This window comes from Lissotriton vulgaris, chromosome 9 (assembly GCF_964263255.1).
Source record: "Lissotriton vulgaris chromosome 9, aLisVul1.2, whole genome shotgun sequence".
Taxonomy (NCBI): domain Eukaryota; kingdom Metazoa; phylum Chordata; class Amphibia; order Caudata; family Salamandridae; genus Lissotriton; species Lissotriton vulgaris.
The window spans coordinates 346,057,210-346,084,538 of NC_141697.1; positions in this window are offsets into that span (position 1 = coordinate 346,057,210).

A 27,329-nucleotide genomic window follows, 5' to 3' on the forward strand; every position below is an offset into this window, starting at 1 on the left:
GGAGGCAGGCAGGATGTTTCAGGAACAGCCTTATCAAATATTCTAAAGAAGTCTGAGCATTTAAGGACAATGTGACGCAAGTTTGGGATGCAGCTTGGTGCATTTTGAGGGATAGTCTAGTGAATATGAGAGGTCCTGTCTCTAGCACATTTGTTGTACAGTCTGAGGTCTATTTTAGGGATAGTCTTATATATATTTTGGGACACTGCATGTTTTGAGGCAATGCACACATCTTTTCACATGTTCATTATGGGGACCATTTGATCAGCAAATTTGTACCACTGGGGGTGAATTTCATATGTAGTATTTTACAGCATGAAATCATTCACACAGTCTCATTTATCTAATCAAATAACTCTAAAAGCATTAAAATGTTTTTGAGGTTGAAATGTGTTCCACTCTGGTGAAACCTACCTTTTACACCTAAATCAATTACATGCCAAGATTGGAAAGCTCAGGCATAGAATAGGAAAACTACATGTCCCAGCATTCTTAGAGTTTAGGGCAGAAAAAGGCAGGACTGTCTGGAATTTTACATGATATGAGTCACTTGGGAGCTACACTATAATATGACACCAAAGAAAAGTGATTCTGTACTATTTTTCAGATATATCAGTTTTAATGCTGGTTCCATGGATTTTGCAATATAACATTATCACATGTTCATGCATGCGTGGCACATTCCACTTTTTTCAAACATGAAGAGGGTCTGTGAGGCTGAGCAAGCAGACACTCTTCTTCATGTTCGGGTCAGATATCCAGGCTCTGTACATGTGCCTAATGCACAGGCACCTGGCTGCCTGAGCCATAATTTGCCGAGCTGAAGAATTTACAGCCCTATGGGAGTGGCCACCTCAGCCCAGCAAAGCGCTGCGAGGTTCTCCCACTCAGAACAAGGGCGACACGTCACAGATAGCAGATGGGCTTGAACCTGGGTGCTTTCATTTTAAGCCCTGAAGTACTCTGGGCAGACTGCTCATCACTGAAGCCTTGTATCATATTGGCGTGGGTGTCAGAAGTCTCACTGGACCCTTTGTACTCTGTGAGGAGTAAAGGGAAGCTACTCCTCTCATTAGCTGACCCATGACAGAGGTAGCCAATGAGAGGTGGTGGCAGCTCCTTGTCCAATCCTCCAGGAACCACTGAGGCTTCCCTCCCTCCTCGAGTTGTCAGTGCTGTGTCCCAGTAAGTAGTTTTTTTTCAATATTGGGTGCATGTGTATTTCTGTGTGCTCACTGTGAATAGATGGGTACGTGTGAAAAGTGGGTGAACGTGAGATGTAGACAAGTGTGTGCCTGCACGCCTGCTCAGGCAAATTACCGGCTGTTACTGTGTTCATACCTTAATATACTACCTCTTCTGAATATCTAAGCGTTTGTTTAAGGGATATATGATGTAATTATGATTATTTAAGTGACATTTTCGGTGATAGGTTCTCAGCTGGTGTAATTGTCAAATACACTGCCCAGTCGAGTAAAGACATTTAAGAACACAATATATTCTGATAAATGTAGTTTTGATTACTTCATTTGAGGTACTAATGTGCCAGATTACAATTGTTGCACTGATAATAAATTGCTATTTGCAGATTCTAAATTCGGCACAAAATCAAACGAAACAGAATGATTTGCAATATCTGAAAGTATGATGGGGAGACAGAACACGAGGGTGATATATGAAAGGGAAGTGGTAAGCACCTGACATGATTGCCAAACAGTCACCTGTCTTGTGTTACTGATAATCTTCACCAGGCATTACTTTTTATCTGAGCTTACTCTTGAATTGTGGGAAAACTATGCAAGTCAAAATATTAATTGTATAACACGGACGTAACCACAAAAATGTCACACTTAAGCACACCAAAACATGGAAATGCCATTTATGGACAACCTAAAATCTTGTAGTAAAGAGAAAGTGTTCCCTGGGTTATGTTTCTCTAGTGGGATGATTTTGCTAATCTCACCATTGACATCAAGTACCTATATACACCACAACAAATCTATCTATAACTTTCACGTCCCTTCCACCCAATTAGTAGAACCACAAAAGCAATGTAGAATTAATGAATTATTTTTCACAATTATTTATTAAAAAGGTTAAAAAGTTCTTATAAAAACACACAAGTTCATTGGCGTAAGTAAATTATCCTTAATACAGTGCCTAATGCCCAACAACAATTTTATCACAATGACCATCAAAACACAAATATTAAAAATTATATTTATCCCAACAAGGTTTGTTGACACGTTTTGTTGGATTCAGCTGTGAGCCCCACCTTCTGCGGGACAATTTATTATACACAACAATCTGATAATATAAAAATCCAAAGTAAAAATACATTCAGAGGTACAGTTTTAGTTTACATATCACATCTTTTTAAATTCAGTCATTCCATTATGTACCTATGCTATTTGTTGTCCCACTAACGGGGTGACTAGTTTATGCTGCTACACTTACACACGCATCTTTTACTTAAATGGATTCCCTTCATTCACACGGGTTCGCCCCTTCTCTCATTTATAAATTCCAATGCTGGTATCCATTAATTTCCAGCTCCTGTCAGAGAGACTGGTTTGTATTGATACACTTACAAACCCATCTTTTACTCAAATGGATTCCCTTTATTCACATGGGTTCGTTCACTCACTTATTCTACATATACATTCTTATAGGATGCATACCTCAATAAAATCTATTCCGTATCCTTCCATCAATTCAGGAACGTCTGTTTATGAATTGCAGTGCTGGTTGTATTAATTTCCAGCTCCTATGGACATAAATGGTCATTTTGAAGTGATAAATCAACACCTTGTACCTGTGTTATTCTTTGGCCGAGTGCGTGTTGATATATTCTGATTATACAATCCAGATGGCTGCAGTTATTGCTTAATTATTTATATAAAAGATCAGCAGCTGTAAGGGAACACCCCCGCGCCGCACGGCCACCAGCTGCTGCGTGTGCCCCTTGCCGACCTCTGCCTCGCTGCTGCCTCGTGTGCCGGCTGCCGCCGCTGCGAGTGTTTTTGCCCTTGTTTTTACGGTACTTTGTGCTTGTTTGGTCTAAACTCTGTTTTTCCCCTGTTTTAGCGTTTATTTGTGCCTGTTTTTACTGTAATTGCATTTTTTCCCGTGTCTGCTCTCCTTCCTTGTTGTCCGCCTACCTCGCCGCCCCCCGCCCTCCCTTCCCGCCACCGCCGCTTGTCCCCGCCCCTTTTTTGCCTTCTGTAACCCTCCCCGCTCCCGCCTCCCAGCTGCTCCGCCCACCCGCGCACTTGGTCTTAAATGGCGACCGTGCGACGCAGGTGAGTGTGACCCACTTGTGGGACACCCCCGCGCCGCACGGCCACCAGCTGCTGCGTGTGCCCCTTGCCGACCTCTGCCTCGCTGCTGCCTCGTGTGCCGGCTGCCGCCGCTGCGAGTGTTTTTGCCCTTGTTTTTACGGTACTTTGTGCTTGTTTGGTCTAAACTCTGTTTTTCCCCTGTTTTAGCGTTTATTTGTGCCTGTTTTTACTGTAATTGCATTTTTTCCCGTGTCTGCTCTCCTTCCTTGTTGTCCGCCTACCTCGCCGCCCCCCGCCCTCCCTTCCCGCCACCGCCGCTTGTCCCCGCCCCTTTTTTGCCTTCTGTAACCCTCCCCGCTCCCGCCTCCCAGCTGCTCCGCCCACCCGCGCACTTGGCCTTAAATGGCGACCGTGCGACGCAGGTGAGTGTGACCCACTTGTGGGACACCCCCGCGCCGCACGGCCACCAGCTGCTGCGTGTGCCCCTTGCCGACCTCTGCCTCGCTGCTGCCTCGTGTGCCGGCTGCCGCCGCTGCAAGTGTTTTTGCCCTTGTTTTTACGGTACTTTGTGCTTGTTTGGTCTAAACTCTGTTTTTCCCCTGTTTTAGCGTTTATTTGTGCCTGTTTTTACTGTAATTGCATTTTTTCCCGTGTCTGCTCTCCTTCCTTGTTGTCCGCCTACCTCGCCGCCCCCCGCCCTCCCTTCCCGCCACCGCCGCTTGTCCCCGCCCCTTTTTTGCCTTCTGTAACCCTCCCCGCTCCCGCCTCCCAGCTGCTCCGCCCACCCGCGCACTTCGCCTTAAATGGCGACCGTGCGAACGCGCAGCGGTCACGCGCAGCGGGCGCGCCGATTGTGCGCCGAAGGCGCGCCAAAGGTAAGCCCGTCTGCGCCCGTCCGCGACCGGAACGCGACCAGCGCCAGGACCCCTGGCCCACGAAGACCCCGACCTACCCGCCTGACGTACTCCGCCGCCACCCTCATCGCACTCGACACCGGCCGACTCCCAGAATGCCACCAAGCCACTCCACGACGCACCCACGGACCTTTCAGCTGCCACGCCTGCAAGTTCTCCTGCATCCGGGCCAGCCCCGCACCAGCACCCGCCAAGTCGAACACCAGCAGCACCCACCTCAAGTGCATCCTGCTCAACACCCGCTCCGTCCACAGACACGCCATTGAACTCTGGAACCTTCTAGACGCCACAGCCCCTGACGTTGCCTTCCTCACGGAGACCTGGATGAACGCCTCCTCAGCGCCCGACATCGCCATCGCTATCCCAGAGGGCTACAAGATCGTCCGGAGGGACCGAAACCCCAACCAGATGGGAGGAGGCATCGCCATCATCCACAGGAACACCATCCGCCTCACGACCAGCACCGACAACACCCTGACCAGCGCCGAACACCTGCATTTCCAGATCCACACCAACCCGAACACCACCCTCAGAGGCACCCTGATCTACCGACCCCCTGGACCACGCACGCAATTCAGCGAGGACATCGCCGACTTCATCAGCCCGCATGCCCTCCCCTCCGCTGACTACATCCTCCTGGGAGACCTCAACTTCCATCTGGAGAACAACAACGACCACAACACCAGCACCCTGCTTGACAACCTCGCCAACCTGGGACTCAAGCAACTGGTGTCCACCCCCACCCACCTCGCCGGACACACACTCGACGCCGTCTTCTCATCCAGCACAGACATCGACTTCAGCCACGCCACAGAGCTTCAATGGACGGACCACAGCTGCGTCCACTTCACCTTCAAGAGAACGACGACCCACCATCACCAGCAACAGACCGCCCGCAGAAGCTGGAACAAGATCACAGCAGACCAGGTCGCCACCTCCCTGAGCCAGCACCCTCCTGCCAGCTCAGCGAACCCCAGCCAGGCCGCCGACAACCTCACGAAGTGGATCAGCAACTGCGCGGACGAACTCGCCCCGCTGAGGACCCCGCCTAGCAGACCCGGCAGCAAGAAGGCCCCGTGGTTCACCGACGAACTCAAGAGCTCCAAGAAGAACTGCCGAGCCCTCGAGAAAGTCTGGAAAAGGGAACCGACACCGGACAACAGGACCTCCTACAAACTTGCCACCCGGAAACACCACCAGCTGATCCGCGCCGCCAAGAAAACAGCATTCAAGGACCGGTTGGACAACAACGCACACAACTGCAAGGAACTCTTCAACATCGTGAAAGAGCTCTCCAACCCAGCGCAGAAAACAACGACATCACCCCATCGCAAGACCTCTGCAACTCCCTCGCCTCATACTTCCACAACAAGATCACGGACATACACAGCAGTTTCAACAACCAACCAACGCACACCATGACCGACCAACCACCCCCCCCACCACCACCCTCCACGCCTGGACCCCGATCAGCACCGAAGACACCATCCGCACGATGAACTCCATCCACTCCGGATCACCGACCGACCCCTGCCCTCACCACGTCTTCAACAGGGCCGACGCTGTCATCGCACCCCACCTGCGAGACATCATCAACACCTCCTTCGAAACCGCCATCTTCCCTGAGAGCTGGAAACACGCCGAACTCAGCGCCCTACTCAAGAAACCAACAGCGGACCCCACCGACCTCAAGAATTACCGCCCCATCTCGCTTCTCCCGTTTCCAGCCAAAGTCATCGAGAAGACCGTCAACAAGCAGATGGCCGCCTTCCTCGAGACGAACGGATCCCTCGACCCCTCACAGTCCGGCTTCCGAGCCAAACACAGCACCGAGACCGCCCTCATCGCCGCCACCGATGACATCCGAGCCCTGATGGACAATGGAGAAACAGCGGCCCTCATCCTCCTAGACCTCTCCGCGGCATTCGACACGGTCTGCCACCGCACCCTAGTACGGCGCCTCAGCAACATCGGAATCCAGGACAAGGCGCTGGAATGGATCATCTCCTTCCTCGACGAAAGAACACAGAGAGTCCGCCTACCACCGTACAAGTCAGAGGCCTCCGAAGTCATCTGCGGCGTCCCCCAAGGATCATCCCTGAGCCCCACCCTCTTCAACGTCTACATGAGCCCCCTCGCGGCCATCGTACGCAAACACCACCTCAGCATAATCTCCTACGCCGACGACACCCAGCTGATCCTCTCCCTGACCAACGACCCCGCCGCCGCCAGAGCCAACCTGCACGAAGGGATGAAAGAGGTAGCCGAGTGGATGACGACCAGCCGCCTGAAACTGAACTCGGACAAGACGGAGGTCCTCATCCTGGGCTCCTCTCCCTCCGCCTGGGACGACTCCTGGTGGCCTCCCGCCCTGGGCACCGCACCCAAACCGACAGACCATGCACGAAACCTGGGCTTCATCCTCGACTCCTCCCTCTCCATGACCAGGCAAGTCAACAACGTCTCCTCAGCGTGCTTCAACATCCTACGCATGCTACGAAAGATCTTCTGGTGGATCCCCACCGAGACCAGGAAGACCGTCACCCAGGCCCTCGTCACCAGCCGACTGGACTACGGCAACGCCCTCTACACCGGTACCACCGCCAAGCTCCAGAAGAGACTCCAGCGGATCCAAAACGCCTCAGCCAGACTCATCCTCGACATCCCACGATCCAGCCACATCTCCGGACATCTGAGAGGCCTTCACTGGCTCCCCGTCAACAAGAGAATCACCTTCCGCCTCCTCACCCACGCACACAAAGCCCTACACGACCAAGGCCCGAGCTACCTCAACAGCCGAGTCAAATTCTACGCTCCCAAACGCCACCTCCGATCAGCCAACCACGCCCTCGCCGCCGTCCCCCGCATCCGAAGAGCGACCACAGGAGGAAGGTCCTTCTCCGACCTGGCCGCCAAGACCTGGAACTCCCTCCCGTCCGACCTGCGCCTGACCCAAGACCACCTCTCCTTCAGGAAGAAGCTGAAGACCTGGCTGTTCGAGCAGTAGCGGAACCTCCCCCCCCCCCCCGCCCCCCCCCAGCGCCTTGAGACCCTACGGGTAGGTAGCGCGCTTTATAAGTGTCACTGATTGATTGATTGATTGAATATATATCTCTATTATTCCTATGTTCCCTTTGTCTAAATTATTTTTAATATTGTGGCCTGTTTGGTGAATCACTCACCCTTGTTAGTCTTTGCACCTTCTTATTTAATGAAGTATCATGCGTCTTCTTGTGCATAAGGACCAGCTATTGATTTTCTACATGAACAATAAATAAATAAAGAATCAGTGCTATTAATCACCTGCTTGCTACCACATTTCCATGAGATTGTCATTCTTATTTTTGCTCACCTTATTTACTCAACATCAGGGCTAGGGTCACGTGTCTTTTGTGCCTCTTCCTCCTCTCTTGGACTTTATCAATTGTCCATAACGTTTAGGGTGAGCCTATGAGAAACATTCAAAATTTGTTGTTTGTGGCGCTACATATTTTTATGCACACATAGTGTTTTTTTTTTAAAGAAAATTTTGTTTTCTCGAGTGCACCGAAACTGTAGCCTTAAACCGGGCGTTCTTAACAGCAAATAGGCCATGTCACGTTGTTGAGTGGGTAGAAGGTTACATGACTTCGCATTATTTAGGTGTGGCCTCCACTGCCTTGCCCCTTACGGCCCGTAAGTGGTGTTTGAATGACCCGTTCGGGTGCTATACATGTCCTCTGCTCCCCGGATTGTCTTTTACTTCCATTGTATCGCCGTATTATTAGCAAAGGCTCTTACGATATTTCTTGGGCAGACTCTTCCGTTTAACATGTCATAGCCACATTTGTACTAGAGCGGTATTTACATTTAGGATACGGAATAAATTTTATTGAGGTATGCATCCTTTAAGGATGTATGTGTAGAATGAGTGAGTGAACGAACCCGTGTGAATAAAGGGAACCCATTCGAGTAAAAGATGGGTTTGTAAGTGTATCAATATAAACCAGTCACTCTGACAGGAGCTGTAAATTAATGGATACCAGCATTGGAATTTATAAATGAGTGAAGGGGCGAACCCGTGTGAATGAAGGGAATCCATTTAAGTAAAAGATGGGTGTGCAAGTGTAGCAGCATAAACTAGTCATCCCGTTAGAGGGACCACAAATAGCATAGGTACGTAATGTAATGACAATTTAAAAAGATGGGATATGTAAACTAAAACTGTACCTCCGGCACTGTATTAAGGATAATTTACTTACGCCAATGAACTTGTGTGTTTTTATAAGAACTTTTTAACCTTTTTAATAAATAATTGTGAAAAATAATTCATTAATTCTACATTGCCTTTGTGGTTCTACTAATTGTGTGGAAGGGACGTGAAAGTTATAGATAGATTTGTTGTGGTGTATATAGGTACTTGATGTCAATGGTGAGATTAGCAGAATCATCCCACTAGAGAAACATAACCCAGGGAACACTTTCTCTTTACTGTATTTTACCCAATTCCTGTGGGTCCAAGGGGTACTCTCTTTTTGTTTATAAATTTACTGTGTACGGCTTGTCAGCCGGAGAATGGTGATAATACTTGTCCAAACAATATGGACAAGATAAAAACCTTTGGGTTTACTGAAGATCAATTCTCTAAAATCATTGGTAATTCCAAAAATACCAGTGCATCTATGATTACTGATAGTAATTCCGAAAAATCGAATACTTTCTGGAATTTAAAGAAAAAAGTAATACGCACTGAGCTACGTGCCGAATTCTTAATAGAATATTGCAAAAAGGGCATCATCCCTATAGGTCTGCAGGTGAAGAACGAACCCGGACTTTTTGTAAAAAATGAAAAATATATTGAACATTGGACCCTAATAGCTAACCGTTGCAGTGGGGATTGAATGCTTTTCATAATTGAAACAGCTCAAAAATATATTCTTATTGAAAAAAGAGATTTAGATGAAATGGAGGCAGAACTTAAAAACAACTATAGTAATGCCCTGGAATAGGCAAAGAAACAACTCAGTGAGATAGCAGAAGATTAGATGGGTATAGGGAATACCTGATTGGATTGGAAAAAGACGAATAAGTCGAGAAAAGACAAATAGATATTGTACGGAACTAGTGTATCCTTATACCCAAAAAGATTATTATGATACACCAGCTCAGGAAACAAATGAGAAGAAAAATTGGTATCCGTATCGCCCTAGGAGGCAAAGGAAAAATGTGAGTTTCTCAGATACATTTTATGCCAGTACTGAATCTGAAGATGATAATCACACTGAAAATAGAAATAGGAAAGACTTAAATCAAGGACAAACAAGAGTGCAGAGACCTTTTTAGGGCAACACCAACAGATATCAAATCAAGCACCGAGGGGGAGAGGCCGTGGGAATTACTAATGACCAGCTCCACAATTCAGACCCTTATACATGAAAACACGAAGTCAGAAAACATGGGACTAATTGAGATAGAAAAAGCACCAATCATAAATCTATCTGCAAAAAACTAAGTAAGGATGAGGAGAAAGTACTAAGTTTAGGATTAGGATATGCACCTATCTCAAAACCCAATTCCTATGAAATTCTAAAAGATTTAAAAAGTCTCTTTAGAAAAATTAGGTTAAAACAATATTTTTTTAAATAAAGAACCACCAGAGAAAAGAAATCAGTCTTGTTTAAAACCATCATCCACTTGGACACCGGCCCGATCCATGTTAAATAAAAATGTAGAACTTTTTGAAAAAGCGGTGGAAAAAGACATAGATCTTTTAAAAATAGATATTAAAATATATAATAACAATTTATCCAAAGAATGCAGGGATGCATTAAATCATCTAGAGACATGTGAGAGCCTGAAGATCAAACCTGGAGATAAGGGGGCAGCATTGTGCTATTAGACACAGAAGATTATAACAAAAAAATGCTTTCAGTTTTATCAGTTAAAGAACACTATCGAACCTCATCACGAGAGGAATGGAAAAGTTTACAAGTAAGCATTAAAAACACCTTGGACCTAGCAAGGGAAGACAAGATTATCTGTACTGATGAATATGGGTTTTTACATAACCCCCATCTAGTACTTCCTGCAATATATGAGTTACCGAAAGGGCACAAAAGCCGGACCAATCCCCCCATGAGACCCATAGTATCTAGTTTAAATTCCCTCACCGAACCTCTTCGCATCTACGTCGACAAAATCTTGAGACCTCTGGTATCTAAACAAACATCATACATCAAAGATACGACCGATATGATAAAGAAAGTAGAAGGTTTAAAATTTGATGGGCGCAAACAATGGTTAGTATCGCTTGATATCGAAGCGCTCTATAATAACATACCACAGTCAGCCACAGTAGAAACTGTAAGAGAGCTCCTTAAGGATGAACATGGTGATCTGTCAGAGCATTCATACTTTATTATTGAACTGACAGAAATAATATTGAAAAATAACATTTTCCTATTTGAGGAGAATCTATACTGCCATATCAAGGGTACCAGCATGGGGGCTACCTGTGCTCCCAGTCTGACCTGCCTCTATGTTGGTACCTTTGAAAATAAACATATATATAATGAGGCGGAACCGTTCTATGAAAGCGTGACCAATTGGTCGCTCTTTATAGATGATATATTTTTTATCTGAAACGGAGAAAAGAGTGAACTCATTGAATGTATTGAGTGGCTAACCTGTGGAGACCCTAACCTTAATTTTACTTCATCCACAAGTCAAGAACAGTGTGACTCTCTGGACATCAAAATAAAAACAAGGGGAGAGGAATTAATGGTGGATTTATATGTAAAACCCACAGATCAAAATACGATGCTGCACTACAACAGTGATCACCCGATATGCCAAAAGGACAACATTCCTTTTGGCCAATTTCTGCATCTCCGCAGGAATTGTTCTGATAGACAAGATTTTGAAATTCATGCGGAATACTTGAAAGTTAAACTTAAAAATAGGGGTTATCCCAACCGAATTGTAAAACAGGCCAATAAGAGAGCAAAATTCCATAACCGTGAGGCTTTGTTTGAAGAAAATACTTGTGACAAACAAACGATTAACAAAATAGTGTTTTTTTCAAATTTCTCTATAATCAGTAATAAGATATAAAAATCATTATAAATAGAAATTGGAGCTACCTCCAGGATGCAAACCTGGAAACAATTGAGAAACCATTATTCTCATACAGGAGAATAAGGACCATCAGAATTAGGCTAGTGAAAACATACAGAGATAAAGCTATACATCAACAAAGAAGCATTGATACCAATAGTAAAATAATAGGCACTTATCCATGCAGTGCCTGTGTGAATTGTAAATCTAGAATATCAGGCCAAAAAATTGAACTAAATGGAGTAATACATATGCTCAAAGACATGTGTAACTGTAAAACTAAGAATGTGATATACTTGATTACATGTCCCTGCGGATACGGATACGTAGGAGAGACAATGAGAGAAGTGCGTGTTCGGTTAAACAAACAGGTCTGCCATTCGTACCAATAAATGTAATGCCCCTTTAACAGAACATTGGTTCCAATGTGAACACACACTGGAAGATCTACGGTGGTGTTTTCTTGAAAAAATCCTAATGTCTCGAAGAGGAGGGAACGTTGAACAAAAAAGGAAAACACAAGAACAATTCTTCATGTGTAAATTTAAAACTCATACTAATGGTCTTAATAACCGTGAAAAATGGGAGAGACTATATAGATAAACTAGATATATGATAAACAAGTTAGAAAGAGGATCAATACGTTTATAAATATATAAATCCAGAGGGCTAACTGATAAGCATGAACTCACGGGTGATAATACTCCAAATAGACCCCGTTAAAACACTGAAAATAACCATCTATCTAAGAGCAGGACACTTGGTCATAAATGATTATATATCAATACGACCCACATAGACAAAAGAATGGAAGGTGGCCTCTCATAAATTAGATATATTTTATTTTTATTTTTACAACAATAATAAGTGAGGCTTCATGTAAATTGAAGTGATGTTTAAATTGAGTACGAAAAGTGGAATAGCATTAGGGAAATATTTTAGGATTGATGGCGTACCATTGTTAGGAAAGAAGCTGATCATTGGGATGTCTTTAACAAGATACCAACAATAACATCCCTTGCATAAGAAAATATGAATGAGTGAGGGAATGTACCAGTCAGTGTTTGTAATAGAAATACTGTGATTACTAATAAATGATTTATAAGCAATTTAAGCAATTGTTACAGAAATTGTTCACTATATGTATACGAGAAGGTAGGACATATATAAAGAGAAAATATATCTAGCCCACATGTAATCTTTATAAGAAACAATCATAAAGATGAATAATGAGGTATCAAACATCATCCAAACAGGACGCCCAATCTTTATCGAAAAAAACTCAAAAGTAAGGAAATAGATACAAATGGACAAATTAATCCAGTCCACGATTAAATCCTATAAGACACAAGCAATCATGAGTGATCATTTTTCTAACAGTGTTAACATTTCAGTTCCAACAGGGCGGCATCTGATAGGTAACCCAAGATTGTTAACCCAAAAAGCCTTGTCTTTAGATAAAATCAATGGTTACTCTGTAAAGTGGGCCAGAGTTGACCCAGATGCCATTACATCAAATGTCGTTCACAAATCACTTCCCATGTTGGAAACATGTCTAAACCCCCACTCCACCGCTGATGACATTCTAACTAATTTTATTAATATTACCAAAGTAATCAGTAAGGAGTTGCTCCGTAAACAAAAGCAGACTGGTTCCCAAGACAACGGGTGGTTCAATTCGGAATGCCGAAGAGCCCTTTCTAAATTAAAGGAGGCACTGCACAAAACCGAGAGGGATCAGCAAGAAATCAGGAAGCTGAGACGGAATTATAACCTGGCAAAAAAAGAATGTAGAAAGGAAAGGAAAAACGATCTATGGGAAAAACTCCACGATAGTTGCAATAGAAAGGATGGTAAAATGTTCTGGAGAGTGGTTAACTCACCCTTCTTGAAGGACGGGAATAATGGACCAAGTTTAGAGGTAGCAATCAATGCAGACGGATGAGTATCACACTTTTCAAAAATATTCTCAGCAACTGTTGGTGATTCAATTCCAAGTATAAATAACTCCCCATATCCAATTGATTTAACTTTTAGCCTAGATGAAGTAATTGAGGCCCTGACTTCGTCGAAATCTGGTAAAGCCCCGGGGCCGGATGGTGTACAGCTAGATATTTACACCCACACCCAGGAACTCTGGGCTCCGGTATTAACCAGAGTACTCGAAGCAGCCCTAAAAGGGGGTCTCGTAAAATCATGGTCAACCTCCATCCTGCTCCCCATTTTTAAGAAGGGCGATCGTAATAACCTGGCTTGCTATAGGCCCATTTCCCTTCTGGACTCCTTTGGTAAAGTTTCGGGTCGGTTGATTCTAGACAGACTTCGGATCTGGTCAGAAGATAATCACATTCTAACCGACCTGCAATATGGTTTCCGGGAGGGACTGGGCACAGTGGAGCAGGCCTTGAATCTCTCTCTCCTAATGGGAAAGTATGTTCAGGCCAAGAAAGGTAACCTTCACCTGGTCTATGTGGATTTGACTGCAGCTTTTGACTGTGTTTCACACTCAAGGCTGTGGTCAATCCTAATAGAACTGGGTGTTGACCTCCCTATAACATGCTTTTTACGTGAGCTGTACCAGGGAGCAACGGCCAGGGTCAGATTTGGAGTGAACGGGGAGCTTAGTCATCACTTCCCTGTTACAAAGGGGGTTAGACAGGGATGCGTACAGGCTCCCTTCTTATTTAAACTCTATACAAATGGGCTTGAGAAGGACATGTTAGAAGGGAGCGAGGACTTACCTGCTATTGTCCGTCGCCCTTTTTCCGCGTTACTCTATGCGGATGACGCGGTGATTATGGCGCGTACTCCAGTGCAACTCTAAAAACAGTTAAACTCCTACTGTAATTTTATGGCCTCATTAGACCTCAAGGTTAATATTAAAAAAACTTTTGTTATGCACTTTGGGAAAAAGACATTGAAAAAAAAAACGATATCTATTGAAGAATCTAGGTTGGAGTGCACTAAAACATACCCCTACTTGGGTATATTATTTGATAGTGCTTCATCTTGGAAGCCTGCAATTGTTAGCAGACATCTCCTATTTTTAAAATCTACATCTGCCCTAATTATGTTTGCACGCAAACTAGGGAAGCCCCCCCCCCAAAAGAACTCTTACAAATATACTATGCAAAGTGCCACAGCGTAGCTGTTTATGGCGCTGGGGTATGGGGCTATGTACCAGTTGACATTTTGCAGAGGGTGGAGAACACCTTGATCGGTTATCTGTTGGCCGTCTCACAGCGTTCTCCAACGTACGGTTGCCATGTTGAACTGGGTGTGGATTACATAAAACTTCAGCCTATTTTACTGTGGCACCGCATTTGGACAACAGAACAATTTTCTTTAACTCGTGCTTTAATTTTAGACTGTCTTGGCTTACATAATTGGTCAAATATGCCGTGGCTGTCTTTTGTACATGATACCTTCAGGGATTTGAACCTTTCTATATATTTTAATGAACCGTTGCTTTTAACTGGAATCACAAGAAAGTCTCTGAAAACAACATGTCTGTCACATTTAAGAGAGCTACGTTTAGCCCAAGAATCTAATAAAGCTTCAAATCGACACTTGCTAAGCATTCAATGTAACCAGGGTATCCAACCGTATCTAATGTATAGCTTGACCAACTATGAAAAATATATGCTGACACGGTTTAGATGTAATACTTTCTTTTGCCTGCTTACATTTCCGAAGAGACAAGACTGGTCTTCCTCTATCACTAGGTGTCCATGCGATGGTATCACGGAACAATCTAATATTCACGTAGTACTGTTCTGCAAGTTCTATGAATCCCCACGCAAACGCTGGTTACTGCCAATTTTGTTGACCCAAGGTTTAAGGAGATGCCGACCCGCGTTTCTGACTTTACAACATCTAGAAACTGTATCAACTGCCAAAAGTATTGCTATGTTTCTTAAAAATGGTTTTAAAATACGTTGTTCTTACGACCAACCATAGTTCCAAAGTGGTATTATAATATTTTTCTCTGGAGTTTTAAACTATATAATTGCTTTTGGTGCTGAAAATATACCATTAACCGACGGTACCCAATCCCTTATAATCATTTTATTTTTTCATCTGTAGATATAATAGTCTCTATTCGGCAATTGTAACGAAATTGTTTAATATCAATTTTAGCTTGTTTTGTGTTAAGTACGATGAAACTGTATAATATGTTGACTGCTTTTATCCAGTTCTAAAATCGAATAAAGCTTTATACTACTACTATTATCATAAGCAATCTTGAAGGTGAAAATTGTAACAGAAATAGGTAACAAACACCATCTAAACATGGCGCCCACTCGAGATCGGGCGAATAAAAATTCGTAAACAAAGAATAATTTAAAGAACAGCTCCCGGCCCGCGATCTGGTTACATGACCCTCCTGAACTATTTGAAATCCCGGAAATAACACGTACTCACTCTCTCGTATACAAGAGTGAAGTTGAACCAGTGGGGCGTGACAAGAAATTACTCGAGGTAAGCCATGTGGAATAGGGGGTCATTGCTAAATGTAAATACCGCTCTAGTACGAATGTGGCTATGACATGTTAAACGGAAGTGTCCGCCCAAGAAATATCGTAAGAGCCTTATGCTAATAATACGGCGATACAATGGAAGTAAAAGACAATCCGGGGGAGCAGAGGACATGTATAGCACCCGAACGGTTCATTCAAACACCACTTACGGGCCGTAAGGGGCAAGGCAGTGGAGGCCACACCTAAATAATGCGAAGTCACATAACCTTATACCCACTCAACAACGTGACATGGCCTATTTGCTGTTAAGAATTCCCGCTTAAAGGCTGCAGTTTCGGTGCACTCGAGAAAACTAAAATTTCTTTTTAAAAAACCACTATGTGTGCATAAAAATATGTAACGCCACAAATAACAAATTTTTAATGTTTCCCATAGGCTCACCCTAAACGTTTTGGACAATTGATAAAGTCCAAGAGAGGAGGAAGAGGCACAAAAGACACGTGACCCTAGCCCTGATGTTGAGTAAATAAGGTGAGCAAAAATAAGAATGACAATCTCTCATGGAAATGTAGTAGCAAGCAGGTGATTAATAGCACTGATTCTTTATGTATTTATTGTTCATTTAGAAAATCAATAGCTGGTCCGTATGCACAACAAGACGCACGATACTTCATTAAATAAGAAGGTGCAATGACTAACAAGGGTGAGTGATTCACCAAACAGGCCACAATAATAAAAAGAATTTAGACAAAGGGAACATAGGAAAAACAGAGATATATATTCCCTTACAGCTGCTAATCTTTTATATAAATAATTAAGCAATAACTGCACTGCAGCCATCTGGATTGTATAATCAGAATATACCAACAAGCACTCGGCCAAAGAATAACACAGGTACAAGGTGTTGATTTATCACTTCAACATTTAAACTTAAATATGGCAAATTGAATCAGAATGACCATTTATGTCCATAGGAGCTGGAAAATAATACAACCAGCACTGTAATTCATAAACAGACGTACCTGAATTGATGGAAAGATACGGAATAGATTTTATTGAGGTATGCATCCTATAAGAATGTATGTGTAGAATGAGTGAGTGAACAAATCTGTGTGAATAAAGGGAACCCATTCGAGTAAAAGATGGGTGTGTAAGTGTATCAATACAAACCAGTCACTCTGACAGGAGCTGGAAATTAATGGATACCAGCATTGGAATTTATAAATGAGTGAAGGGGCGAACCCGTGTGAATGAAGGGAATCCATTTAAGTAAAAGATGGGTGTGCAAGTGTAGCAGCATAAGCTAGTCACCCCGTTATTGGGACCACAAATAGTATAGGTACATAATGTAATGACTGAATTTAAAAAGATGTGATATGTAAAATAAAACTGTACCTCCGGGTGTATTTTTACTTTGGATTTTTATATTTACAGATTGTTGTGTATAATAAATTGTCCTGAAGAAGGTGGGGCTCACAGCCGAATCCACCAAAACGCGTCGACAAACCTTGTTGGTATAAATATAATTTTTAATATTTGTGATTTAATAAAGTCATTGTGATAAAATTGTTGTTGAGCATTAGGCACTGTATTAAGGAGAATTTACTTACACCAATGAACTTGTGTGTTTTTATAAGAACTTTTTAACCTTTTTAATAAATAATTGTGAAATATAATTCATTAATTCTACATTGCCTTTGTGGTTCTACTAATTGTGTGGAAGGGGCGTGAAAGTTAGATAGATTTGTTGTGGTGTGTGTAGGTAATTGATATCAATGGTGAGATTAGCAAAATCATCCCACTAGAGAAACATAACCCAGGGAACACTTTCTCTTTACTGTATTTTACCCAATTCCTATGGGTCCAAATAGTACTCTCTTTCTGTTTATAAATTCAACCTAAAATCTTGGAAACTCTGTGGTCTGGTGGAAAATATTGCATACACTCGTAGCACCTGTAAAATGTCTGCTTCAGATGAAGCAATGTTTAAAAAGATAATGTAGGAGGTTCTCCTTTAAATAATCAATGATTGATTGAGAAAAATATATATTCAAGAAATGTGTTGCGTTGGACAATAAATAGTTTCTTTATTGACTTGTATGCACAGGTAAACCCCTTCGCTACTAGGCCTTTTCCCCTCCTGTGCTGAGCATTTTTTTGGCTATTTGGGGTAGTGTGCACTTAGGCCCCTGTAACTTTTTGACCACATAAGGTATCCACGCCAATTTTGCGTCCTTTTCTTCCAACATCATGGGAATTCTAAAGGTGCCCAGGGTTTGTGAATTCCCTTGGAGGGGTCCCAGAAATTAGCCAAAATACTGTAATTGTTTCAGAAAAATAGCAAAAACAGGCTACAAATGAAAGCCTCTGGGTTTTTTTCCTGCAACTGTTTTCAAAAAAGGGTTCGTGGGGCTGATTTCACCATTTTCCCAGCGTTTAGGGAATGACAGTTTTTTGTCAGAGAACCAACATTTTTTACAAGTTTTGGCATTTTTTGCGGGCATAGCCTATTTTTGCTATTTTTAGTGCTTTCAACCTCCTTCCAGTTAATGGTAAAGATGAGTATGAAAGCAATATGGGATCCTGGAAAGCTATACATTTTAGAAAAGTAGATACAATTCTGAATTCAGAAAGGGGTCATTTGTGTACATCCATCAAGGTTTCTTTATAGAAACTAACAGTTAAATATTGGAAAAATTGAAAATTAGTTGAAAAAACAGCCCTTTATGTCAACGTTTTCAAATGTAACTTCTTGTAATTATGACAGGTCTTTGAAAGCAATATACCATTACATCCACTGGACTTTCCTAGTTGTGGGGATATATAGGACTTGTAGGTTCACCAAGAAGCAGACGAACCCAGAGTTAAAAACTGAGTACCAATTTGCAAAGGCTTTTTATTACTTACCGGGTATATAGCAGGTATTGTGCAAAAATGTATACATGGAAATATCGGTATGAAAGACACCTGTGTATTTCTGAAATGGGTACAAATTATAGAGTTTAGAAACAGTACATATTTGCACATTTTCACAATTGGGAATACTCATACTAGCATGAGAATTATTGGACATTTTTCAAAGCGACTTCTTTTTTACACAATGTCTTCCATTTGGAAGGCAGAAAAGCATCAAAACTCAATAGGTAATAACAGTTGCTTTACAGATCTGAATTACCCTAAGTCTCCCGATAAAAATGGAACCTCACTTGTGTGGGTAGGTATAGTGCCACGACCGAAAAGGGCTCAAAGCCCAACATGAACACACCACATTTTAACAATGAAAATGTACCCTTTTTTTGCAAAGTGTGTAGCTGTCGTTTTTGAACCCTAGCTCTGCCGGCACCTAGGGAAACCTAGCAAACTCATACATTTTTGAAAACTAGACACCCAGATGAATCCAGGATGGGGTGATTTGACTGCCTGCCACCATGTTCTGTTACCCAGAATCCATTGCAAACCTAAACAAATGTCAAGAAAGCCACATTTTCCCCACATTTCTGTGGTGGAAAGTTTGGGAATCTGCATGGATCCACAAATTTTTACCCACCCTGCGTTCCCCAAAGTCTTACGAAAAAAACGGTACCTCACTTATGGGGTTTGGCCTAGTGCCCGTGACAGGAAATGGCGCAAAACGCAACGTGGTCACACCTCAATTTCGCAGTGAAAAATGACCCTTTTTTGGCAAAGTGCATAGCTGTAGTTTTTGAACCATAGCTCTGCCGGCACCTAGAATAACCTAGCAAACCTGTACATTTTTGAAAACTAGACACCCAGGGGAATCCAGGTTGGGGTGACTTGACTGCCTCCCACCAGTTTCTGTCACCCACAATCCCTTGCAAACCTAAAAAATTGTCCAAAAAACCCCCCAGAATTTTTCCCACATTTCTGTGGTGGAAAGTTCTGGAATCTGCGTGTATCCACATATTTCTTCTGAGAAAAATGGTACCTCACTTGTATGGGTAGGCCTAGTGCCTGCGACAGGAAACGGCACAAAATGCAACGTGGTCGCACCTCAATTTCGCAGTGAAAAATGACCCTTTTTTGGCAAAGTGCCTAGCTATACATTTTTGAAAACTAGACACCGAGGGGAATCCAGGATGGGGTGACTTGATTGCCTCCCACCAGGTTCTGTTACTGAGAATCCCTTGCAAACCTAAACAATTGACAAAAAAAATTCTGTGGTGGTAAGTTCTGGAATCTGTGTTTATCCACACATTTCCACCCACCCCGCGTCACCCACAGTCTTCTGAGAAAAATGGTACCTCACTTGTATGGCTCGGCCTAGTGCCTGCGACAGGAAATGGCGCAAACAGCTACATGGACACACCTGAATTTCGCAGTGAAAAATGACCCTTTTTTGGCAAAGTGCCTAGCTGTAGTTTCTGAACCCTAGCTCTGCCGGCACCTAGGGAAACCTAGCAAACCTATACATTTTCAAAAACTAGACACCCAGGGGAATGCAGGATGTGGTGACTTGACTGTCTCCCATCAGGTTCTGTTACCCAGAAACCCTTGCAAACCTAAACAATTGTCAAAGAAAACACATTTTCTCCACATTTCTTTAGTGTAAAGTTCTGGAATCAACGTGTATCCACAAATTTCCTTCCACCCCGTGTTTCCCAAAGTCTTCCGAGAAACATGGTACCCCACTTGTGTGGGTCGGCCTAGTGCCTACAATGGGAAACGGCGCAAAACGCAACATGGTCAAAACAATTTCGCAGTGAAAAATGACCCTTTTTTGGCAAAGTGCCTAGCTGTCGTTTTTGAACCGTAGCTCTGCTGGCACCTAGGGAAACCGAGAAAACCTATACATTTTTGAAAACTACACATCGAAGGAAATCCAAGATAGGGCGACTTGACTGCCACCCACCAGGTGCTGTTACCCAGAAACCCTTGCAAACCTTAAAAATTGTAAAATAAACACATTTTCCCCACATTTCTGTGGTGGAAAGTTCTGAAATCTCTGTGGAACCACAAATTTCCACCCACCCCGCGTTCCCCAAAGTCTTCCGAGAAAAATTGTACCTCACTTGTCTCGGTCGGCCTAGTGCCAGCAACAGGATACGGCGCAAAACGCTACATGGACACACCTCAATTTCGCAGTGAAAAATGACCCTTTTTTGGCATAGTGCCCAGCTGTCGTTTTTTAACCGTAGCTCTGCCGGCACTTCGAGAAACCTAGCAAACCTATACATTTCTGAAAACTAAACACCTAGGGGAATCTAGGATGGGGCGACTTGACTGCCTCCCACCACTTTCGGTTACTCAGAATCCCTTGCAAACCTAGAAAATTATTTAAAAAACACATTTTCCCAACATTTCTGTGGTGGAAAGTTCTGGAATATGCATGGATCCACAAATGTCCTCCAACCCAGCATTCCCCCAGGTCTCCCGATAAAAATGGTACCTCACTTGCGTGGGTGTGTCAAGGACCCGTGACAGGCAAGGACCGAAAACCTATTGAGGCGACATCAAAATTACCTATCACAAACCAATCTGGTTTTGCAAGGTGGGTCCCATGAGTTTTTGGCCCGGGACTCGGCGGCCATCTAGGGAAACCTACCTAACCCACACATTTTTGGAAACTAGACACCCGGGGGGTGGCCCATCTGCCCCCTGGGGGGGCAGAAAAACTATTGATTGCGAGGGTGAGGGCATGGGCATGCTCGTTTTGGGCAGCCCCCACTCTGAAAAAAACTTTTAAAAGAAATCCCTGGTGTTTAGTGGGCTTTCTGCCCCCGACGGGTCAGATTAGGGGCCAATGCCCAAAGACTAACAATTGTGGGGGGGGGTGGGGGCATGGGCATGCCCGTTTTGGGCAGCCCCCACCCTTATTTTAAATTTATTTGAAAAACCCTAGCGTCTAGTGGGCTTTTTGCCCCACCGGGGAGGGGGGCAAAAAGAATAAATTGTGCCAAATAGAATTGGGGGGAGCAAAGGCCCTTGCCCAAGGGGCCTCTCCCGCCTCCCTGTGTTTAGTGGGTGGATAACGGCTTGGGGATCACCCTCCTGTGGCGATCCCCAAGCAAGGATCCCCTGGGGAGGAGTACCATTGGAAAGGGGAGATTCTCCTCTTTCCAACTATACCTCTCCCGTCTTTATACGTAGTCAGGGGGCTGAGATAGCCCCCTGAGCACATAGAAAGGAAAATTGAAATTAGCCTCTTGGTTCATTTCAGTTTCACTGAAATTACGTCAGCGCCACTTGCACGCTGATCATCATTTCAGGGAAACCAGGGGGAGGCATCTGGTTTTGGGGATTTGGGGGAGAAAAGGTAATCCCTCTGGTGTCGCCACCAGTGGGATTTCCGGGGGTGGGTGTCATGGCGAGCTGGGCTAGTCATGAGCACACAAGCAGTGTGTGCCATGACGAGCTCAGCTCGTCATGAGCACCCAAGGGGTTAAATGATGCAAGAGAACAAGAACAGCCGACCGGTGTTTCACCCAACGGCTAATCAGCCATGGGCTTTTTCAAGGCTGATAACATGAATCACAAGTGTCAGATTGAACAAGTATATGTATTAAAGGTACATCATATAACGTGTGGGATGAACCAAAACCAAATGTTGTGCATGAGTGAAGTTAAAAATAATACAATTAATGGTGCTAACAAAAGAATAGTGAGTCAGAAAAGAGAAAGATGGAAAAGTAAAAGCCAAGGTAAAAGTAAAGGGGAAAGTAGCTAAGGGAAGAAGTAGAAGAAAAATAGAAAAAGTGGAAAAATTAAAGAATGGAAAAAGTAGCGAAATAACCAAAATTAAAGGTAGGAACATGACATCTTGCATAGGTTCCGAGTAGTTAATCCATTGATATATCCGAATAGGGAGACCCACACACAGGCTTGCGAAAATAACAAAATTCCATGGGGATGTAGAAAATTAGCAATTGAAACAGCAGTGACAGCAAAACAGCTGTTCTTCAAAGTATATACATATGACAGGAATTAAGCCTAAAAGGAAACACCCGGTTTTGGTTCACCCCACACAGCGCCTGGCTGTCTGACACATTTGTGAGGCACGTACCAGCAACATATTGGGTCTCAAAGCCAAGTGCGTGAATACCAATTTTTAAACCCTGGTTACACCCTGTACTAATCAATGTTTAAAAAGACTCTGACGTCGGCCTGCGACTCAAAGTGCCCAAATGAGCCAATCAGGCCACTGTCACTGAAACACTTAAAACATGGACCAAACAAAACCACAGAAATGTACACATTTCTTGGCAGATTAAAAAATATAACGCGAAAATGGACGCCATGTAGAAAATACAACAAAGCTTAATTCTGCTAGAATGGAAGAGAACTTGAAGATGTCAAAGAAGTCATGATTATTACGCTCCTATGGAAGGAACCCAAGAGCTATTGCAGAATTTTTTTGTTGAAGATCCGAATCCAGCCACACGATGGCAGTGCATTCAATCACATTATTCTACTGTGCAACATCTCAAAGCAGAAGCACTGTATATAATAACCGATTCACGTTTCTGCCTCACTTCTTTTTTTTTTCACTTTTAGAATTAATTTCTTGCTTTCGGTTTGTATGATGTCTTTTCGTTTTCGTTATTTCTCAGTTTCTCTTTCCTTCATTCTCTCGCCCTTCTTTCTATGTGAAAGAGATAAGTCAGAAAGTTACACAATTTATCCGCAGTAAATCGACCTTGATAAATGCTTTTTTATTTCTGAGAAATAATATCAACTTGATATCAACGCATCTAATTGCATTACATTTGAAGTTAAAGTGCGTTGCACTGAAATACATTAAGTGCAGTTTTACTATGAAAGCAACACTTCATTTTTGGGCCTATACAGATTGGCTAAAAAATAACTCACACTCATTCACTCACCTTATATCAACACAATCAACTGTGACCCGAAGTGCAATCATAGGGGTTAACCCTTCAATGCTTACCCCTTAGATTCCACTAAACTATTAACCACATCTCACAAACCCTTATCCCCATGCTCTTAACCTTAATCCCGCAACCTTAACCCCTATACCATAACCCATTAACTCCTCTTAGCCAAAACTGTAACCCAAAACCCTTCACCCCAAATATTTAACCTTGGACTCTTAGCCCCACCTCTTAACCCATACCATTAACCCCGTCCTCTTGAGCACACACCACAAACCTCTAACTCTAAACCCGGACACATCAAACCTTTAAACATTACCCTATTTCATAAACGTTTGATCCCATTCCTTAAACCCTTGACTTCGAAGACCATATCTTTGACCTTTACGCCCTGTAACCATATAAACCTCAGCCTCTATCAGTCCAATCTACTATCCTGATGGCTAACCTCTAAACCCATACCTTTCCCCCTGCCCCCAGGGCCTTGATGCGACGCCCCAAACTCTGTAGCCTTAACACCAAACTCTATACCCCTGACCCCTACGCTCCATATGCTTAGCACCATACATCAACTCCTATACACCAAACCTATTCCTAATCCCTAAACGAATGCCCTTAACCATAAACCCGATTCCCTTAACTCTTAACTACAAACCCCCTACCTTTCACCACAAGTCACTAGACTCCAAACCACCGTTAACCCCTTTCACACTGTTCCTCCTTCAGTATTATTTAGGGAACAAACACTTTGGGAAGTTTTTTTTTTTAAAGTATTTATTTTTAGAACTAATAATTGAGAATCAAAAAATACCACACAGGTATGAAAGGCCCACAAGATTAGCCACTACTGATGTGTTTAATTGCATGACGGCAACTAGAGCCCAATTTTCATACATTTGCTCTGCATTTCATTCCAGAATTATATTGGATTGAGATTTGTTGAATCATATACTCAGAGCCACCCCCCCCCCCCCCCCCCCGCCCCCGGGAGGCTCCAGCAACCGCAAGATAAACACAAGTTAGCACAACGAATGTTTACATCTACAGAATTGCCGACTTCTTCAATTGACTTTTTAGAGATAGGTTTTATATGATTTCTAATTTCCATTCTTTAGAGAATATGTGCCAGCTTCCATGAAGGAACGGACTGACTGAGAATTGAGGTAAGAGGGCTCAAGTTGCCGCACTGATTTGTGAGTGAAAGTAAATGTTTCTATGAAGTTTAGTAAGACAAGGTTGTTCTTGTTTTTTGCAGAACTTTTGAGGTCCTGAAGAGAGTTCCTTTCTATAGGGACTCGAAACGTGTCGACCACCTTTTTTTGTTAGGCCGATCAAGCAAACTTGGTCAAAAAAGTATTCTAATAATAATTTATTTCTAGATGACCTATTGTTTAAATTAGTAACTGTTCCGATAAAGTGAGCTCAAAGTGAGCAAATTGATTCACACTTTATTCAATGTGTGTACCCAACTAGGGGTTCTAGTTGTTTCTTTAGTCTTTTTTCCTTCTCTTTTTTCTTTTGTGTGAGAAAGTACTTTTGGCAAATGCTGCAACAGGAGTATGAATGAAGAGGTATGTGTAAGTTTGAATGGAGTGAAAGGTATGTAGAATGTGAGAAGCGATTAAGATTCAATTCTCTTTGTATAGGTATAGATTTTAGATAGGGTTCTTTGTACTGTTAGTTAGGACGAAGGATTTACACAAGTTTTGTAAAAATGATATGATTCAACTCAGTGTGAAAAATAAATTGATCAATCCAAACTGAAAGAATGGTTCGAAGAACCAGTTTGATTCTGTTTCTCCTTGTTTATAATGCTTTAAAAAATTGCAGTATTGGCAATTGGTAGCTGTTTGTCATCAATGAGAAGAGCAGGAGCTACACTACAGCTTACCAGGAGCCATATGCAATTATATTATGTAAGAAATACAAGTTTATTTTACAGACTGGTACATTTTACCACTGAATAGACCCAAGTTCTCAGACGCACAAACCCTGGCATAATATATCATAAGGTAAATCGTAGAGCTAAACATGGTGTTAGATCTGGGGGTCTCTAGTTGTCAATGGTATTCACCTTTGTAGAAATAGGGACCCTTACTTCTAAGTCAGGATAAGGGGATTACACTCGAGCAAACAGGCTTATCTCAGAGGCAGTGTGTTAAGCATTTGTGAAAATGCACGTAATACAGTGAGAACACTACAGACTGACACAACACAGGTTTTATAAAAATAAGTATTCTTTATATAGACTTAACACAAGACCACAAACGACAAAAAATCCACAATACTACATTTAAGATTGATTAAAAGATGATTAAAGTTGCTTAGTTCACGTTGATAGTAGATGCGACAAAGTTCTTAACAAAGTACCTGGATGCGTAATGCAAAGTAAACAAAAGGCTCGCAAAAGGGGAGATACGTCAGTTCCGTGACCCAGGGGGAACGGTTGCGTCCTTCCTCAATGCTTGCGCAGAGTAGGGGACTCGTCGTGAGCCTTACCGGTGCGGAGGGGATGCGTAGATTCTCGGCTTGCGGGACCGTTGCGGTGCGCAAGATGGCGCCTTGATGCGATGCGATGATCCGGTTGTGATGCGAGAAGATGGCGCCCTTGATGCGTCGATGCGATGACTATGTGATTATGCCCTGGCAGCCTTGCGACAACTCTGTACTTTAAAGCCGCGACAGGCCCTGCGACACGCTTCTCTGCTGATGTGATGCCGACTCTCTCGTTGGCGTCACACTTCTCCGGTGATGTGGCAGCAGGCAGCTTCGATGAACACACGCTTCCAGGGAGATGCAGCGAAGGCACGCTTCTCCGGCGATGTGATGATTTCAGCTGCGGCGGCTACACGCTTCTTCTCGATGAGTCGCGCTTCCCGCTCCCAGCGGCACTCAAGTGTCTGGAGTCAGAATTCCCAGCAAGGAAATTCAGGGGGAGCTGGAGGTGCAGTCTTCTGTTCCTGAGACTTCAGTAGGAGGCAAGCACAGTTCAAGCCCTTGGAAAATATTCTGTAGATGAAAGTCCTTTACAAAGTCCCTTCTCCTTTCCCTTGGCAATGAAGCAACCACAGCAGGCCAACCCAGCAAAAAGCACACTGGCAGAGGGGCAGTCCAAACCCCTGCAGCTTCCTTGGTTCTTCTCATTGGCAGAAAGGTTCCTTGATCCAGAAGTGATCTAATTTCTTGGGATCAGGGTCCCAATATTTATACCCCAAAATTCTTTGTTCTCAGAAGGCAGAGAGGCCTCTGCCTATCCAAACCAGTTCCTGAGCACTTTGTTTACATGACTCTCTTCTTCCTTTCACTGTGCAGGGCAGAGACATCAGCCGCCCCACAGGCACAGGGGAGGGAAGGTACAGCTCTGGAGCACTCTGTTGACATGATTCCTCCTCTCCTTTCACAGTGCAGGAAAGAGACATCAGACATGCCACAGGGGGTGGAGCCAGCATTGTAGATGGAAGGCCCAGCCCTATTCAGGCCCCAGGTGCAACTCCTCCCTCCCATCTAGATGCAGATCTCTCTATTCACCCCTGGGCTGCCCCAACCGGTCTCCTGGAATCACCCAGCCCTGTCTCTCACAAACCCAGACAAGGAATACACAAGCCAGCAGAAGCAGGCTCAAATGGTTAGGCAAGCAAATACCTGCTTTCTAAAAGTGGTATTTGGAAACACAGAATATTAAAATAAACTTCACTAAAGGATGTATTT